We start from the raw sequence: 18,850 nt of genomic DNA, 5'->3' as shown, positions 1-18,850 counted from the left end.
CCTACTCCTGCAAATGTCCTAAGCCTCACATCTATGTCTACCACCTATTCATATATACATGTAGTTGTTAGCATTGTTGTATCAGAAAAATTTGTAATGCTTTATGACATGGTTGCTAAACTAGGTCACAGCAGGCTCAATCTTGAGATATATAAATATGTGTTCATAAAACACGCTGAAGTTTGAATAACAAACATTTTTTAACAATAGAGTGCACAATTTCTGACACTTTTATGATTATAACCAGAATGTTTACTTTTTCAGACGTGAACAACGACCAGCTGTGACCTCGCTTTCATTTTCTTTCAGAATAACTCTTGATTACGATTTTTACGTTAGCATACACAAAACTTTGCAAGTAACGATATACTGCACACCTACCACACCCACACAAACACATAAACACACAAACACACAACACACATTGCACGCACTCGCACATACACACAAAGACACACACACAAAGTGTATGGAAGGTGCAATCATTGCACTTTCAGGCGCCCGCCCTCGAGTTTTCGGTGCAAAGAAAACACACACACACACACACACATTGCAACATTGCTGATAGATTCCGTACTTTTGTCCAGGCTTGGTATGGAGCTACGACACCATAATATGATGGCTAACATCGTTTAAACGTATATCAGTTTCCTATAAATGCATATTATAAAAACGCGTAAGTAGCGTCTGTGACTCTGTACAGATGCTTGATATTCCAACTTAATGAAAAGACCTTAAATTTGGCTAATATCGGGTAGATTAATTTTCTTTTGGTTATTCTTCACCATTAGAATAAATGAAATTAATTTGTGCCAAATAACAACACACTATAAAACGATCGTTTCACTCGTTTACTCATAAACTCATGTACCCACCTGGGAATCTGATACCAGTTAATGCCAGGTGATTGTTTCTATATCTAATATATCGATCATGAAGTTTCATAAAAAGTTACGAGTATAACAAGAACTCGAGTTTTGGAGCGCGCTCGGTAACCAGCTAACACGTGTGAATGCGGCTAGTGTTCTTATAAACAAACAAACAAATCAGTGTATTAATATTCAAACATTTATCTTCATCATCCATTGAATCGACTAACAACAAGGGTGCTAGGCCATGTGGGCATTGAAGGGAGGGATCGAGTAGGAATATATTGATAGTCGCAATGCTTATTTAGACTGATGAAAATGATGAAGCTGAAAATATGCAAGAGATTTCGTGAAGTTGTTGATGGATTGGTGACATGAAAAAAAAAAGTATTGATAAGTGCAATATGTGGAGGAAGATTGCTTGTGGTAATTTGTATACGATGGTAATACGAGTAGCAATCATGGTGATGATGATGATGATAAGATGATATCCAGTTGTGAAATGATATTAATGATGTTTATGGTCGATCCCACAGAACTCTTTTCTGTGATCGATCCCTCAGTTTTATAATCTAATTGAAGCAATGATGGTAGTGATGATTGCTTGATATTAACGGAAACCAAAACCCAAAAGAGCAATATGGATTGAGTGAACGCAGCAACATTAGTGAAAGTTTGAGGAAAATCCGACAATCGATGCAAAAATTATTCATTTTTATAGGACATTTGGTGTTGTAATCACTGGATAAGGAGACTGCTAGAGTTCATGACGTCATGTGTGGACAACAATGTAAAGAAAACATGAAGAGAATTCCACAAAGAAATCATTTTTCATGAAAATTACACATTCCATCAACTTAATTGATACTGACATAAGTTATGTTAAAGGCAGTAATCATTCCCCCTACTTTCTGAAAGCGGTTTTTATAGTATCCCCTTATCCAGTTGTACCAACATCAAAACGTTAAAAATGCATAACTTTTGCATCTTTTACAATTGTGCGATTTTCCTTTAACTTTCACTGATGTGTTTTACTAATGTTGCTGCTTTCACTCAATCCACATTTCTCTTTGGGTTTGGGTTTCCTTCACTGATGGTCGTTTTGGTAGAGGTAACGAGGCACTTGATGACGAGAACTATAGGTTTGGCAATGATAAAGTGAACATCAAAAAATATAGACCTATATATCTATATTGATAGATCAATTCAAACCGTACGTGATATTAGAATGAAAATGAGTTGTTGTTTGCTTTATAAACGCTGTTTCAAAATGCCTTTATAAAGCTGATTGAATTAATATATTAATATAGAGATTTTATCGATCGAAATCGATGATTACTCTCCCCCAGCTTCTCTTCCCTCCCCATCTTCATCTTGGATGTTAGTGCATGAAAATTTAATCATAATTATATCTTGATCTACATGAACCTGAACTAAAAAGGAGCCTACGACGCCTTTCTGAATCATTTTTTTAAAAAGCACAATCATCGTGAGGTTGGAGAAATATAAACCCAAATTAACCAAGTAGTGTATTCATGTTACCCAATTAGAACTAATACCCACTTCGAATCTGATTCTGCGTGGCTTAATAAACATGATCAATGTTAACAATAGCAATAACTGCAGTTGTACGCCTATATAGGCCTATATAATACTTATATCATAATTCATTCCAAGCTTAGATTTCCAATTTACTTTTGCAAGATGTTGATGAAAACTTCGAGTTTGCATCCTAAAGGGACTGTACAGTACTGGTTGAGGTGGGGATTCATGTTTTGAACATTCCTAAGTGAGATAATGAAAAGCCTCTTATGAAATATGAAAGAGCATGTAATTTTAAGAAGGATTCAACGTTTATTTGATGAAAATTGGTTTTCAAATGGCCGAGATATCCCAAAAAGTGCTAATAATAAAAGGCGACATGCCACAACTTTATTAGGATCTCTTTGTTTCACCTTGTTTTTGGATATCTCAGCCATTTCAAAACCGATTTTCATCGAATAAACTTTTGATACCCCTTAGAACTGCATGCTCTTTGACATCTCATAGAGTGGTTTCTGAATATCTCGCAAAACGTTAAAAGCTAAATCCTCACCTCGACCAGAACTTTACACACCCTTTAACAACAATTTGTACTCCATGACTGAATTTCTCTTTTCTAATGTTTTCATCGAGACACTCAGCGATTAGAAACATTGTAATAAGCGCTTTATAAATGATATTTATTATTATCATTAACAGCGCAAAGTCTTGCGAGACAAAGGAAAAGTGTCAGCAGACGGCGAACAAAACCACAGGAATACCAGTAGTGTCTAGCAGACGGCAAAGCAGAACGCGATGCCGATGGCGAAGTGGAAACACGCACACACACACAACACACACACACACACACACACACACACACATACACACACACACACACACACATACACACACACACACACACACACACACACACACACACACACACGCACACAAAGCCGTTGTTATGACAGTTCACAAGGCGGCGTGCCATTCTCACATTCTAATCTGATTCTGTGGTTAGCAGACGACCATGGTACTGTATACAAGAAAGCAACACAAGTATCGCAACCAACTAGTACACTGATAGTCTTTGCTCAAGTGCCACAATTGGCAATTTCGACGCGTTAGGGTTACGGAAAAAAAAATCGCGTCCGGTACGCGTACACAATACTGACATGCCAGCTATGTATGCCAGCTATTGTCTTTTGACTGAGATAGCATGCATGTTACTGTAGTACTCAGTAGAGAAATCGTTGACGCGCGCCGTGAGTGGAAGGTCCACTGATTGCGAATTTAGGTTCTCGCAATTTTTGCTCCCCTTACCACTTTACTCTCTTTTTAAGAAGAACTGTAGTGATAAAGATGATCATACTAAACATACTAATCTATGTGTTTAGTGCCTAGCTTTAACCGTCTCTACCATTAACGAGCAATATATCGCACAATTGGCGTGTAAGTGATATATATTTGTGAGGGCCTAATTTAGCGAGATGTGGACGACCGTCGCGTCGCAGCGTTGTGTGACGCAGAGGCAAAGGATTGCAGATGGGCCACACATGCTTAGCATGTGTAGCTAGCAGGACGTACTGCTATTGGCTGGGGATTTTCCCCGGTCGACTGGGTTGGCATGATCGCTGCACGTGATCGCCGGATCGCGGAAAAGGGGAATTTTCAGTGGCGTCTTGCCTTCCCCTTTTCGTCCTATGAATGAAAAATGATGAACCATGGAGCTACTATGTTAGTAGCTCCATGGATGAACCATGACATACAATCTGTAACAAGAATAACAGTGATACAGATTAAAAAAAAAAGAAGAAAAGAAAACGCTTGTATGCTGTGTAGGCTATACGTATGTCTTTATTGAATGGTTGAATAAGATTGAATTGAATAATACTTGAGATAGACCCAAGAACTCGAATTGATCCATCCACGTTACAAAAGATTTATAGTTGTATATAAGATGGGTTTTGATGATTATATGTGGGGGGGGGGGTATGAGCCATATAAAGATTAACGTTGGTGAAGATTTGATGAGATGGTGATGATAATAAGGTTTATGTAGGTTTTTTTTTTGGTATGTCTGTGTGTATATGTATGTATATGCATATACACAAGGCTTATATGTGTATTTGTATAATCTATTATATTATATTTTAATGGGGATTATTGTATTAATACTGTGGATGATAACTACATCACTGCTGTTATTGTAGCACAGAAATAGTATATGTATTGATTTTTTTTAATTAATTGATCACCGGTAATATTTGATATTTTATGTGTGATATGGGTTGCAATAATGTAAACTCTAATATTGTTGTTTTGTACCCCCATGTACGTGTCTAAACCTGCCATTCGTTTTGAATGAAACGGTGGACCTGGTTTTTTTGTATACTTGTTATTCTCACACTTTCTTGAACTTGAATAAAGTCATGATTAAACAAAAACGTACTGGGACAAGGAGTGTATATGTGCGTGTGTGTACACCCGTGTGTGTGTCATGTGCACCATAGAGCTCTATGCTTTACAGCTCTATGATGTGCACTTACCCCATGGTGGTATAGGCAAACACACGAACTTATTAGGACACACACATACCGAGGACGTCCTCGCTTCGCAGACCAATAAGTCGTCGGTTGGTAATACACTGTTGGTCAAAAAGGTGGAATAATAATATCTTGTATTGAATAAAAGTCGACCGTTTTGTTTGCATTTAAAAGGCTGTCTGTAGACAAGCTGGTATGTTATTGATTACGTAATGTTACCCCATTATTCAGGTGATATTTGAACATGAGGATGTACGTTATTACCTAACAAAGCTACCTTGGGCAGACTATATAAAGCCCTGTGCAGTTGAAATATTGCCCTTTTTTTTTTTTTTTTTGCTGATTTTGCACCGTGTAGAGAAAGTTCATTTTTTCCAAGTTCCCTGTACTGTTTGCATTAAAAATTGGTACAGAGTCCCCCTAGTCTGTGCCTGGTCCAATGCTGACGGCAATGCGCGAGAGAGTGATAGCGCTTAGGCAGGAGGGCTACAAGCAGACTCGTATCTATTTAAGGAGCGATTTCACAAGGTGCAGTCTCTAAAATCCTTAAGCGTCATCGTGAGAGAGGAAATGTGCTGCCACGGAAATCACCAGGACGTCCCAGACTGACAACAATCGGAGATGATCGCCAACTGTTTAATCTTAGCCGCAGAAACCGGAAGTTACCCGCGAGTCGTCTTCAGCTTGTGCGGAGGAGACATGAAATCAACGTCTCAAGATCAACAGTCAATCTCAGATTGATACAACATGGCTACCGAACACGATGATTGGTTAGATGTCCACGCCTGACGGTTCGCCACGGGGAAGCTCGTCTCCTTTGGGCCAGGCAGCACAGGACGCCAACAACTGGGACATTGGCAACGTGTTATCTTCATGGACGAGAGCCGGTTCATCCTTGAACGTAGAGATGGGAGACAGTAGGGCTTTTTACACTTGTGTTTCTTAACCCCGGACTTTCTCTGACCCAGGACTATCGTTAGTCCCGTACCAATTTTTTCAGCTTTTTACACTCGCCAATTAGTCCCGTACTATCTCTTGTCCGGGGCTAAGGAGAAAACTGACCTTTTTACACTCGTCTTTCTTAGCCCCGGACTTTCCAAACCACATGAATATTCATAATTACGCTGTGTACTGTACACGTACACGCACGCACCGGCAGCACTTGATTACCTCGTTTCTGATTGGTCAGTGAGGGTCGCACTTCGTCTCCGTCGCTTAGCCCAGGATTATTTTTTCGTTCTGTTTACACTCACTTGCTTGGCACCGCAATTGCGGTGCTAGCACCGCAATTGCGGTGCTAACCCCTGCTATTTTGCAGGGCCAGATAGTACCGTACTATCGGTGGGGCTAGCCCACTTTGGCAAAAACGAGTGTAAACAGAAAGTGGGCTAAGGATAGTCCCGTACTATCGGTGGGGCTAAGGCCCCCCCCTTAGCCCCACCGATAGTCCGGGGCTAAGCAAAAATTTACAAGTGTAAAAAGCCCTAGTGAGTTCGTCGGTTAGCTGGGGAAAGCCTTCGGGATGACTGTTTCCACGAGACAACCCAAGGTGGAGGAGGCCCAGCGATGGTCTGGGCCAGAATCCATTACATGGGAGGAAAAACGCCACTTGTGGTGCCGGATGGCACCACTAGTGGCGTTTACTTATTGTTTTGTTTTGTTTTTTTATTGTTCCATATTCCACATTTCAAGAAATACATAAAACATAAACATCACAATACAAAAGCCTGGATGAATTGTCAAGTACAGCTTATAAGACAATAAAACATGTGAAATATGAGGAATCTACATAGAAGCATTGCTTGTAGGGTGTAGATTCCCAGATGCGGATGTGAGATTATTTCTTACTTGGTATATGTAATTAAAGGAATGACAATTTGTGAATTGGAGAAATATAATCGCCAAAAAGTAAAAAGAAAAAGAAAAAAACAAAGAAAACAATGTCCGCGGCACAAGACTTCTTGAGAGTTGCGTGATCACCCGAGCGAGGTACAAGTCAGATGCAGTGTACAATAGCAGAGATACCAAATGTGTACAAAGGAAGTTCAGGAGCTAATACAGAAATCACGAGCGAGGCACTATTGTTACATAATCGATAATGTCAGTAATGTGAAGCATGATCAGAGAATGTCGAGGAGGATGGAAGAATAGCTATAGATATGAATTCAGAAAAACTAGTTTAAGTTTATGCTTAAATGAATAGAGAGACTGGGATTGGATTATTTCTCTATCCAACTCATTCCAAAATTTAGGTCCTGTAGTGGTTATTGTTTTTAAAGCAGATACGGTCCGTACAGGAGAAAGATGAAAAGAATCTTTTTGTCTAGTAGGGTAAGAATGAACTTCAGTATTTTTGACGAACATCGAAGAAAACACAACAGGGAGACCACCTGAGTTTAACTGATACATAAATGACCCGATATTGAAATGATATAAATCCTGGATTTTAAGTGTTCTACTGGAAAAGAATAAGACATTAGTGTGTTCCAAAAATGTGGCGAAGTTAATTATCCGTATAGCTCTTTTCTGTATCAGTAATAAAGAATTGAGTCTAGTTGTACAGCAGTTTCCCCATGCCAGGATTCCATAACCTATATAAGGCAAAAATAGAGTAGAATACAATGAATGGAGAACATGTTTAGGAAAATACTGTTTTAACTTATACATAACACCTACATTTTTGGATAGTAATTTACGCAATGAATCAACATGAACTTTCCATGTCAACTTACAATCAATATAAAGACCAAGGAATTTTATATATTCCACCTGGTTCAATTCCACGTCGTTAACAACCAACTTACCCGGTAAAATATTGATTATATTGCTAAAAACCATAAATTTTGTCTTGGTCAAATTCAATGACAATTTATTAGCCTTAATCCACTTAGATACTGATTTTAATTCAGTATTAATGGTATTCAGTAAAACATGAGGGTTTCGATTTGAATAAAAAATGCTGGTGTCATCGGCAAAAAGTAGAAAATAGAGCAGAGAGGACGAACTGCGAAAGTCATTCATATAAAGAATAAACAATAAAGGACCTAAAAGGGATCCTTGCGGTACCCCACAAGTTATAGGCTGTGAGCTGGACACATGGCCATTCAAGCTAACAAATTGAGTTCTTCCAGTAAGGTAACTTCTAAACCACTCCAAGGCCCTTCCACGAATCCCATAGTGATGTAATTTGTACAATAATATTTCATGGTTGATTGTGTCAAAGGCCTTGGAGTAGTCAAGAAAGATACCTACTGTGTGACACTTGGCATCGATCGCTTTGATAATTTTCTCTAGCATGAGTAAAATAGCATGAATTGTGGAATGCTTTTTACGAAATCCAAATTGATTATCATCTATTACATTACAGTCGTTTAAGAATCGGAATACACGTGTGTACACAATCTTTTCAAGTAATTTAGAAAAAGAAGTTAATAACGATATTGGTCGATAATTTCCCAGTTCGTCCTCTCGGCCCTTTTTATATATCGGGATAACTTTAGTGATTTTCATCCTAGTAGGCACTACACCGTTCAGTAATGACAAATTAAATATATGGGCGAGGGGTACAACAATCTCATGTACAACATATTTCAGGAGATAATTAGAAATTCCATCATAACCAGTACTTTTTTTGGCTTTAAGATTATTTACAATGTCAACAATTTCGGATTCTAATACAGGCATAAAAAACAAAGATTGATTATTGCGATGACTTAAATACGTAGAAAACGGTATGTCCGTTTCCGGAATAACATCAGCTAAATTAGATCCAACCTTCACAAAATATGAGTTAAACGCTTCAGAGATTTCATTATCATCTCTTAACTCGATGTCATTTAAACAAATCTTATGGATATCCGATTTATTTCGTTTCTTTTGAAGAACATCATTAATGACTTTCCACGTGGATTTAATGTCCTTCTCATGGAGAAGAAACAGTGAAGAAAAATATTTCTTTTTTGCCTCACGCAACACAGAAGTAAGAACATTACGATAACTAGTATATTTGCTTTTAGCAGCATCAGTTTTGTGAGACTTGAATATATAAAAAAGCTTATTTTTCCTATTGATAGACCTCAACAAAGATTTCGATATCCAGGGGGATCGTGGTATCTTTTTATAATTTGATCTAGATTGTGATCTTATTGGAAAATAAAAATAGAAAAGAGGAGCGATCAGATCAACAAACTTATCATATGCATCATTAGGCTCATTCGCATTGAGAACCACTGACCAATCAATATTTAACAGGCTTTCCTTAAATCTTATAATATTTTGTTCAGACATAACACGATCTGTAGAATTCATTTCCCAAGTTGCAGGTTTAAAACGATTTAGTATAAATGGACTGGAAGCAAACACTGGGAAATGATCAGACATATCCGAAACTATTATACCTTGATCAGTTGGATAATGAATATTAGTGAATATATTATCAATAATTGTATACGCAGAATCAAATATTCTGGTAGGTTTAGTTATACACGGCGTAAAAGCATATGAAAACATAGTGTCCACAAAATCCTGGCAGCAGGGCTTTTCGTGATACTGCAGTAAATCAAGATTGAAATCCCCCATTAAAAAACAATGTTTATTATGCAAAGACTCAGAATTCAATACGGAATTCAGTACATCAAAAAAAGCAGTATGATTACAGTTTGGTGGTCTATAAATCTCACCAATCAAAATATTCTTTCCAGCTGGTATGTCGATTTCAATAAAAATGCTTTCAAAATCTTCAGTCATATGACATAAATTCTGAATCAAATCAAAATTGAATCCTTTCTGAACATAAAGAGCCACACCCCCTCCATGTTTATTTACTCTCCCTTATAAAAAAAAACCATGGTTTTACAACCGTAACTATGGTATAACCATGGTTATGGACGGTTTTACAATGGATCGATGGTAATCCATGATTTTTAATTCATATCCATGGTAAATGTGTGGCGAAAGTGTGGTAATACCATTGTTAAAATACCATAGTTATGATAACATGATAAAACTTTCATTTTACGACGGTTTTAAAACCATGGTGAAAAAATCATTGTTATACCACAGTTTTAAGAAATTAAAAAAACAATGGTGAGAAAACCACGACAAAACCATCGTTCTACTTTGGTAAAAATAACATAATAATATAACAATGGTTGTAACCATGGTTTCACAATAGTATAAAAACAATGGTTAGGAAACCATGGTGTAACTCTCGTTCTACTAAGGTTGAAAACCATCGTTATTAAACCATGATTTCATCATGGTTTTATGATAGTGTAAAAAAGATAGTAATAAAACCATGATTTTAACCATGGTATTATGATAGCACAAAAACACTAGTTATAATACCATGGTTAAACTTTCGTTTTACAAAGGTTAAAAATGATGGGTATTAACCATGATATTAACCATGGTTTTATCATAGTTAAAAAATGATGGTTATATAACCACGGCTCGAACAGTGGTTTAATGAAAGTGTTTTAAAACCATGGTTAAAAAATCATCGTTATACCAAAGTTTTAAGAAATTCAAAAAACAATGGCGAGAAAACCACAACAAGACTATCGTTCTACTTTGGTAAAAATAACATAATAATATAACAATGGTTGTAACCATGGTTTCACAATAGTATAAAAACAATGGTTAGGAAACCATGGTGTAACTCTCGTTCTACTAAGGTTGAAAACCATCGTTATTAAACCATGATTTCATCATGGTTTTATGATAGTGTAAAAAAGATAGTAATAAAACCATGATTTTAACCATGGTATTATGATAGCACAAAAACACTAGTTATAATACCATGGTTAAACTTTCGTTTTACGAAGGTTAAAAATGATGGGTATTAACCATGATATTAACCATGGTTTTATCATAGTTAAAAAATGATGGTTATATAACCATGGCTCTAACAGTGGTTTAATGAAAGTGTTTTAAAACCATGGTTAAAAAATTATCGTTATACCACAGTTTTAAGAAATTCAAAAAACAATGGTGAGAAAACCACAACAAGACTATCGTTCTACTTTGGTAAAAATAACATAATAATATAACAATGGTTGTAACCATGGTTTCACAATAGTATAAAAACAATGGTTAGGAAACCATGGTGTAACTCTCGTTCTACTAAGGTTGAAAACCATCGTTATAAAACCATGATTTCATTATGGTTTTATGATAAGTGTAAAAACAATAGTTATAAAACCATGATTTTAACCGTGGTTTTATGATAGCACAAAAACACTAGTTATAATACCATGGTTTAACTTTCGTTTTACAAAGGTTGAAAACGATCATGGCTATTAACCATGATTATATTAACCATGGTTTTATCATAGTTAAAAAAATGATGGTTAGGCTATATAACCATGACTTTAACAGTGGTTTAACAAAAGTGTGAAAACAGCGGTTTTAAAGGGACCGTACAGTACTGGTTGAGCTGGGGATTCATGTTTTGAACATTCCTAAGTGAGATGATGAAAAGCCTCTTATGAAATATGAAAGAGCATATAATTTTAAGAAGGATTCAACGTTTATTTGATGAAAATTGGTTTTCAAATAGCTGAGATATCCAAAAAAAGTGCTAATAATAAAAGGCGACATGCCCCAACTTTATTAGGATCTCTTTGTTTCACCTTGTTTTTGGATATCCCAGCCATTTCAAAACCGATTTTCATCGAATAAACTTTTGATACCCCTTAGAATTGCATGCTCTTTGACATCTCATAGAGTGTTTTCTGAATATCTCACAAAACTTTAAAAGCTAAATCTTCACCTCGACCAGAACTGTACACACCCTTTAAACAATCGTTCAAATTCCATTTTAGCAAGGAAAAGGATGGTCATAGCTACACCAGGATTTGAACCATTGTTTTATCATAGTGTGATGTGCAAAGGATGGTTATGAAACATTGATTGGTTCTACGAACCGTGGTTTCATGATAGTGAAGAGGCGGTTAAAAAACCATGATTTTCACCATGGTTGTATGATAGCTCATAAGAACAGTGGTTATAAAACCGTGGTTTAACTTTTGTTTACCCACGGTTGAAAAAGTGGTTATTTTAACAATGGTTTCAACCGTGGTTCATTGCTCATCAGATATAGAGTGCAGAAAAACCATATTCTAGAATTTTAACCATGGAACCTTGCATGATAGCATAAGAACAGTGAAACCATGGTTAACTTTTTGCTTTACCAAAGTTTAAACCACGTGCACTATGATTATTGAATGATGTCGATCACAAAAATCAATATGAAAACTCATAATTTGATGGCCGCAATGCCAATGCAAGTCATGACGGACATTCGATCTAACGCAACCACCCGCACCCGTTTGGCTTCAACAGGATTATGTAAACGAACAGTAGTCTTACCATTGCAAACAAAAAGCTGCTTCACTTGGTTGATTTACAGCATTCCTAAAATGCAACATCTATTCACTACGGAATAAAGCACGTAAAAAACCTTAAATGAGATTACATACTCGTGAAAAAATATAAAAAAGGTAGTAACCCATTGCCGCCCGTTCGTTCCCCGTAGCTTTGACATGTACACACAACAATAGAAAACTATATGAATGCAATCGGCGTGTAGTAATTGTGTACGATGAATGGGAGATCGGGAGATCCGGGTTGTTGATATGAGGCTCGTTCGTACCAAAGATCACAAAAAAATATATTTCAAAATATATGGAGCACAAAAAATATTGACACATTAAAAATAATTTGATTTGCAATAAAAAAAGTTTTAAACATATATTTTTCTATTCAAAACCAAAAAATTAATGATTACAAGTTTTCTTGATAATAATGTAACGTAAGAGGTCATGTGCGTGTTGTTGTTGTCGCTGATTGAACCTTATGTGTATGTACGATGTACTGCTGAACCGTTAGTCCGCGACCGCGCTCAAAAACCACACACACGGCTACGATTTGCTGTTCATTCAAACGCTCTTTCGTGATGATCTCCGACCGGAGTCAAACATCTCGACGTACGAACCATCTGATATTTTCAGAAATGGCTAGCAAACGGCCCCTAAGAAAAAGAGGAACTGCTCCTTCGGGATTCTTCGAGGAAGGTTGGTCAACGTAACTTTTAATACATTATTAGTAGACCTAATCTTAGCTAAAATAATTACCAGCGAGATTTGCATTGAATTGTCCCGACCGACCCGTGGCCGGCAGCGGCCCTGCCCCTGCTGTGCAAATTTCGCATGATCGTATCAAGTGGGGATAACCAGTCCAGTAGACTGTTCTGTATCTGAAAGTGTGACTGAGTCAGTGAGTGTGAGAGTATGACATGAGAGCTCAAGAGTTTGGAATGAGTTGTTCTAACTCAGCTATTGTATATGTACTGAACTGTTAGTGTTACTGTGTCACGTAAATTCTACAAGTTATCTACGCAGATTCTATACACAACCCAGTCGCTGTAGACAGTGTGTAGATCTAGTATGGTTGGGGCACCACCTATCGGCAGGGCACCTTCCCTTCGGCACCCTGCGTATCATGGCTGTTTGCGTATAGTCACTATAGAACGAAAAGGTACGCGCGGGATTAAGTGTCATGAGCTATAAAAACAATAAAAACGAAGAAACGAAAATCAAACTCAAACAAACCAAGCCTTTGGCCGCTAAAAATTACACATCCGCTCAGTAACGACGCATGGCTGTGAAATTCACGTGTATTACCTATGGCCTGTGAAATTCACGTGTATTACCTATGCTGTGAAATTCACGTGTATACCTATGGAGGTTAGGGGGTGCCGATCGCAAGGTTCCCTTTTTAGCTGCGCGAAGAAAACGAAACGCACGCGCTAAAATTGCGCTATTTTAAAACGGAGATTCATAATCAACGAGACGGTCACGACATTCAAAACTGCAGTATTTATGGCATATTTGAGGTAAGAATTAGGCGGATTTGTGCTAATTTTAGAATAAACAAGCTACAGATCCTTAGGGTGACGATACGTGGTACCCCCAACCCTACTAGTAGTGACAGGCTATAATTTATTCGCACAGCGTACTCTAACAGCATCTGGTCGGGCTAACAAGACGGTAGTCGGTAGTTCTAACAGTTAGGCGTAATCCCTAACAATGTTAGTAGGCATAGGCCTACCTCATATTGGGTGGTGATATCAGGTTCGGTGCAAGCTACATCAACAACACTATTTTCTGCTAACTCTGTTGGGACTTCTAGTGGTAACTGCTCCAGTGAATCAAGAGTATCAGTAGAAGCTACGCTAAGACACAAGGGCTTACTCCTGCGAACTAGTATGCTCATGGGCGAAATACGGACGCCATTCCACCATTGAAAGCAACAGACCGATAGATTGATTAGAGGGCGTACTGTATATTACGCGATCATGATATCAGTGCCGTATCACTGGGTCCTCGTATTTCTGTCTCCCTTTCATTTTTCCCCTTTTTAGGGGGCATACAGGGGAAGATATGTACCGATGTATGTACTTAGAATCTTGTTTTGTCGTAAAGAAGTATCATTCCTGTCTAACCATGAAATGTATTTGAAAAAAATGTCATTTACTTTCCAATCGCAATCTGCAGGCCCACAAAGTTTGAGCTGAAGTAGGTAGACCAAACTATGTTTCGGGAGGGAGAGAGAAAGAGATAGGTGGCATTTGTCAGCTCAAACACAAACTTGCTGAGGGACTACTGATAAAAAAGTAATTACATTACTTCAATTTTTTTTTTTTACATATCGACAGAAAGTATACTTTTTGTGATATTTTGAGGTCTGAAATGCAATTCTACCGCTGTGTGCTTCCTTTTAAAATGAAGAAAATGAAAGGAAGGTAGGGTTTGCTCCATAGGCTCACGTGTTTAAGAAGCTTGCGGTATTATTACTAAATTGGCTGCCATTGGGCTCCATGTTGGGCTCCCGCTCCATGCCGTACTACACCCGTTTGCGTGCGAAGTCGCGAGAGTACGCCCTCTTAGCTTCTATACTCTTTGATTGTGTCTCAGCACTAACTTAAGCACTGGCAGCCACTGGCACTGGCGATAAAACTGAAGTGAACTTGAAGTCCGTAGGTGCTGGTGGGATGACCTCAAAAATATGTCATAAATTTCTGGTTGCTGGTGCTGGGCAAACTTCTGAAAGATTCATCTGTCCGAAGGAGTCTTCTTTTATTTTTTTTTTTTTGACGTTACTTATGGCTCTCTACCTCCGGACTATGTCTATAGGAGGGGATCCGTAAAGCCAGATGCAGTTTCTGCTCTGTGGAACATATCCCCGTTGACGAGATACAGACCAATCTTTCGGTCAAGTGCTGGGCTTGGTGTTGAAATCAAAGAATGTCGTCTGCTGAACCTAGCTCCGCCATTTCGTAGTGTAAGAGTTAGGCCTGTAGCATGTACATCTTATGCTAATGCAATGGTCGCCCACGCCACGAAACGTAGGCCCTACACGAGCATGTGGCTTCGTAAATCTGAGCCTGGAAGCATAAAATTAAATATTAAGTTGTGTTTTGAAGAATGGTTGAAATTTGGGGCATTTTAGTCTGTCTTCCTCACTTTGTGTCTAAAAACTAAGCAGTCCTGCATCTTTTAATATTCGAGTGTAATCATGCGCCATCACTTTTCGTCGTGCGATTCTCACGGACCTTGCGATGCTGCGATTCCAACACCTATTGCTGGGGATCAATAACTTTGATAAGTATCGCTTAGTTAATCCGACTGTCGGTGTTGGAGCTCAGTTTAAGTCAGTCATTTGGGAGCTAGCACTAGCACTGATCTTGAAATCCCCCAATGGCAAAGGATGCTGTATTTTGTAATTTGTATGTTATACCAGTATATCATTCACCTAACGGATTGTTGTGTGATTTTTCTGGCTAACCTTATTTTTCTTCTCTCAATCATTAATAGGTGTATTATTGTTATGTTGTGTGTTTTTTTTTTCCTCATCAGAATCAAAGATTGACTGTGCAAGTGGCTGATGTGAGAAGGTGTTTCCATAGAAGACTTGCAGTCCATAGAAGACTTGAGGTCCATCCATGACCATTGATCGTGCTGTCCACTAGCTTCCTCCTTTCATGGGTACAAGTACATGATACACATGCAGCGCTGATTTACATCAATATGTGTACATGGCATCCTCCTGGCTGAATTCTGGTGCAAAGAAGTGGATCATCTGATGTCATGTTTTTTCCCGTTTGACCATGTCATCAAGGAGAAGGTATTCCTTTTTCTTTGTTTCTTTATTTCAACCCAGTATGGTTCACTAGGAATTTGAGCATATCGCTGTAACATACCCAAATTCTTGTGCAACATCCTCAAAAACCAGCAGCATGCTATGCGACATTGTAGAATATTTGGGAGTCTTTTATTCCAGCAGTCATTTGGGAGCTAGCACAAGCACCAAACTTTAAATCATCCAATGCTGTATTTTGTATGTTACATCATTTTCCTGTGTGATTTTTCTGCCTAACCTTATTTCACTTCTCTCAATCATAACTATTATCGTTATGTTGTGTTATTTTTTTTTTCCTCATCAGAATCAATGGTTGATTGTGCCAGTGGCTGAGACGAGAAGGTTTCTCCATAGAAGACTTGAAGTCCACCCATGACCATCGATCAGGCTGTCCCCTAGCTAGCTCCTTTCATGGGTACAAGTACATGCAGTGCTGATACGTGTATGGCATCCTCCTGGCTGAATTCTGGTGCAGAGGAGTCATCTGCTGATGTCGTACTTTCTCCCGCTTTTCCATGTCATCAAGGGTAAGATACTCCTCTTTCTTTCTTTCTTTGTTTCTTTCTTTTTTTCAACCCATTATTAGTGTGGTTCATGAGGAATTTGAGCATTACACTGCAGCATACCCAAATTCTTGTGCAACATCCTCAAATACCAGCAGCATGATATGCAGCATCCTAAAATATTGGCAACCTGCTTAAAATAGAATGTGATCAATTTTTGAAAAACATCAAATTACTCTAGGCAATTTGTGCACAATACATGATATGGAATGTTGAACGTAATGGCTTCACCTGTATGTGGCACTTAGGGGTTAAAATGATTGTAAAAGTACACTGCATTTTAAACAGTATCTCTCCAGCACATTAGAGTGATGAAATGATGGCTAGGTGTACCACATCAATCTAATCCCATTCTTCTTATGTTTTTTGCAAGGTAGCTATTCTGTGCAAGAATTTTGTGTGTTGAGTATTTGAAGTAGAGTTTAACACGTACTACATGTTATTATTATTTTTAAAAGATACTAGCGTAATAAATAAATTCTCAGTTGGTTGCAGGAGTGATCTTCCCCAAGAAAATTCTCACGGCTCACGGTTGCAAAAGAAGGACATCTCAAGGCTCCACAACGACAAAGGGCACACTAACCAAGCTATATCAAGACCTAGTTCCTGCGAAGCCTCATCCAGAAGTTGCACCAAAGCTTACTGCTGGATAGTCTTGGACAGTAGAAGTACAAGGACAGTTTTCAAAGCATGTGAAGTGTGCATGTATGCTCTCATGTCAGGACTGTTGGTTGCTAGAAATTTTTTTTTTTTTTGGATGCTGTTTTGTTCTGTTGTCCAGTGCTCCTGGTGTCACTTAAGTCCAAATTCGCATTATCTATACAAAGCTACAAATGATCATGTACATCAAACATGCACTAATATATGTACACTGTATTTAATTATCCGACTAATTCTTTGCAGGTGATATTGTTATAGTTTTAAATCATGTGACTGGCAATAAGCCATACCTACGTACAGTCAAGATGCTGCTCATGAAGCAATAAAAAGCTACTTTTCAAACGTAACAGCAAAGTGAGCAAATGTGCATTCTTATGTCTTATTTGTTGAGGTTCAGTAAGAGTACATTTTCTTCATTGATTTGTTTACATAAACCTACAGTTTTGCAACTGGAAATAATGTGATATTTGTATGATACTTTGACTTCTCACACCCAGCTGCTGAAAAATAACTTTTGAATGTATAATCATAGTTGACTGTTTCTACCCTTGTGTACTTTCTTATTTTAAAGGTGCCTAGACCCGGTAGTTGCTGCAGCGCTTTTGGATGAGAGTGCCGATCACCATTAGCATTGATACAAAGACTGCCAAAATTGAGCTGTCGTCAACGGTAAAGCGCGTAGGTGTTGCTAGGTAATGTTGCCTTCATTGTCTTCTCTGCGTGTCAGACAGTCCGTAGAATTTGAATGCCAGGGTGCATGCTTCTTTGTTTGACTTCAGAGAAAAAAATATTAAAGCTGTCATCATCAGCAGTGGATTGGACTACTTCGGACTCATGGAAATGGGTCAAAGCGTAAGCGCTAACGATAAAGAGGAGTCGATAGCATAGGTCTCTCAAGGAAGCTTGTGCCGTGCGCCGTGTATGCTAACGATAAAGAGGAGTCGATAGCATAGGTCTCTCAAGGAAGCTTGTGCCGTGCGCCATGTACGCAAGCAAACCACCGGGTCTATGCGCCTTTAAATGCTAATGACAGTACAGTCAACTCCAGTCAGTCAGTTTTGACTGAAAAAGCGCATCAAATTGGGCAATGTTTGACTTCTGCATGTTCAGAGGAATACACATGACTAGGCCATAAAAATTGGGACTTATTGGTTTCCTCAATTTGGCCATAGTGTATTCGATATACATGTATGTTTTGGGGAGAGCTTTGGCTGTGTGAAAGTCAATGCTGGTAAGAGCATCGACCTACTCGTTGCTACATATAGCTTTTTTTATTAAACAGTGAATCAATTAACACTTACAATCTGCACCCATCCACCAACACACACATGGAAGTCAGTTTTTAAATACAGCTGTACATATTTTTTAGACTATAGCTAGAAGGAAAATAGAGAATTGGTTTTCTCCTGTTTCAGAGTCCAGGTTCATATACATGTTTACAAATGTACTGTATCACAATACATATGTATAGGAATTGTAAGAATTA

At 38.0% G+C, this 18,850-nt stretch overlaps 1 long non-coding RNA gene across 3 annotated transcripts; it reads left to right on the top strand.

The window, feature by feature from the left end:
- Nucleotides 1-12,880: 12,880 nt before the first annotated feature.
- Nucleotides 12,881-17,689, top strand: LOC140244583 (uncharacterized). Of its 3 annotated transcripts, none has more exons than XR_011902288.1 (4): nucleotides 12,881-13,014; nucleotides 15,859-16,126; nucleotides 16,446-16,668; nucleotides 17,190-17,689. It is a non-coding gene; the product is annotated as an uncharacterized lncRNA (long non-coding RNA). The 3 variants fall into 3 exon arrangements; XR_011902289.1 differs by lacking the exon at nucleotides 12,881-13,014 and adding an exon at nucleotides 13,587-13,835; XR_011902290.1 differs by lacking the exon at nucleotides 12,881-13,014 and adding an exon at nucleotides 13,889-14,615.
- Nucleotides 17,690-18,850: the final 1,161 nt, after the last annotated feature.

The sequence above is a fragment of the Diadema setosum genome, chromosome 21 (assembly GCF_964275005.1).
Source record: "Diadema setosum chromosome 21, eeDiaSeto1, whole genome shotgun sequence".
In the NCBI taxonomy this organism is placed as follows: domain Eukaryota; kingdom Metazoa; phylum Echinodermata; class Echinoidea; order Diadematoida; family Diadematidae; genus Diadema; species Diadema setosum.
Note: the sequence above shows the minus strand (reverse complement) of the source record. Positions and strands in the feature narration are given on the sequence as shown.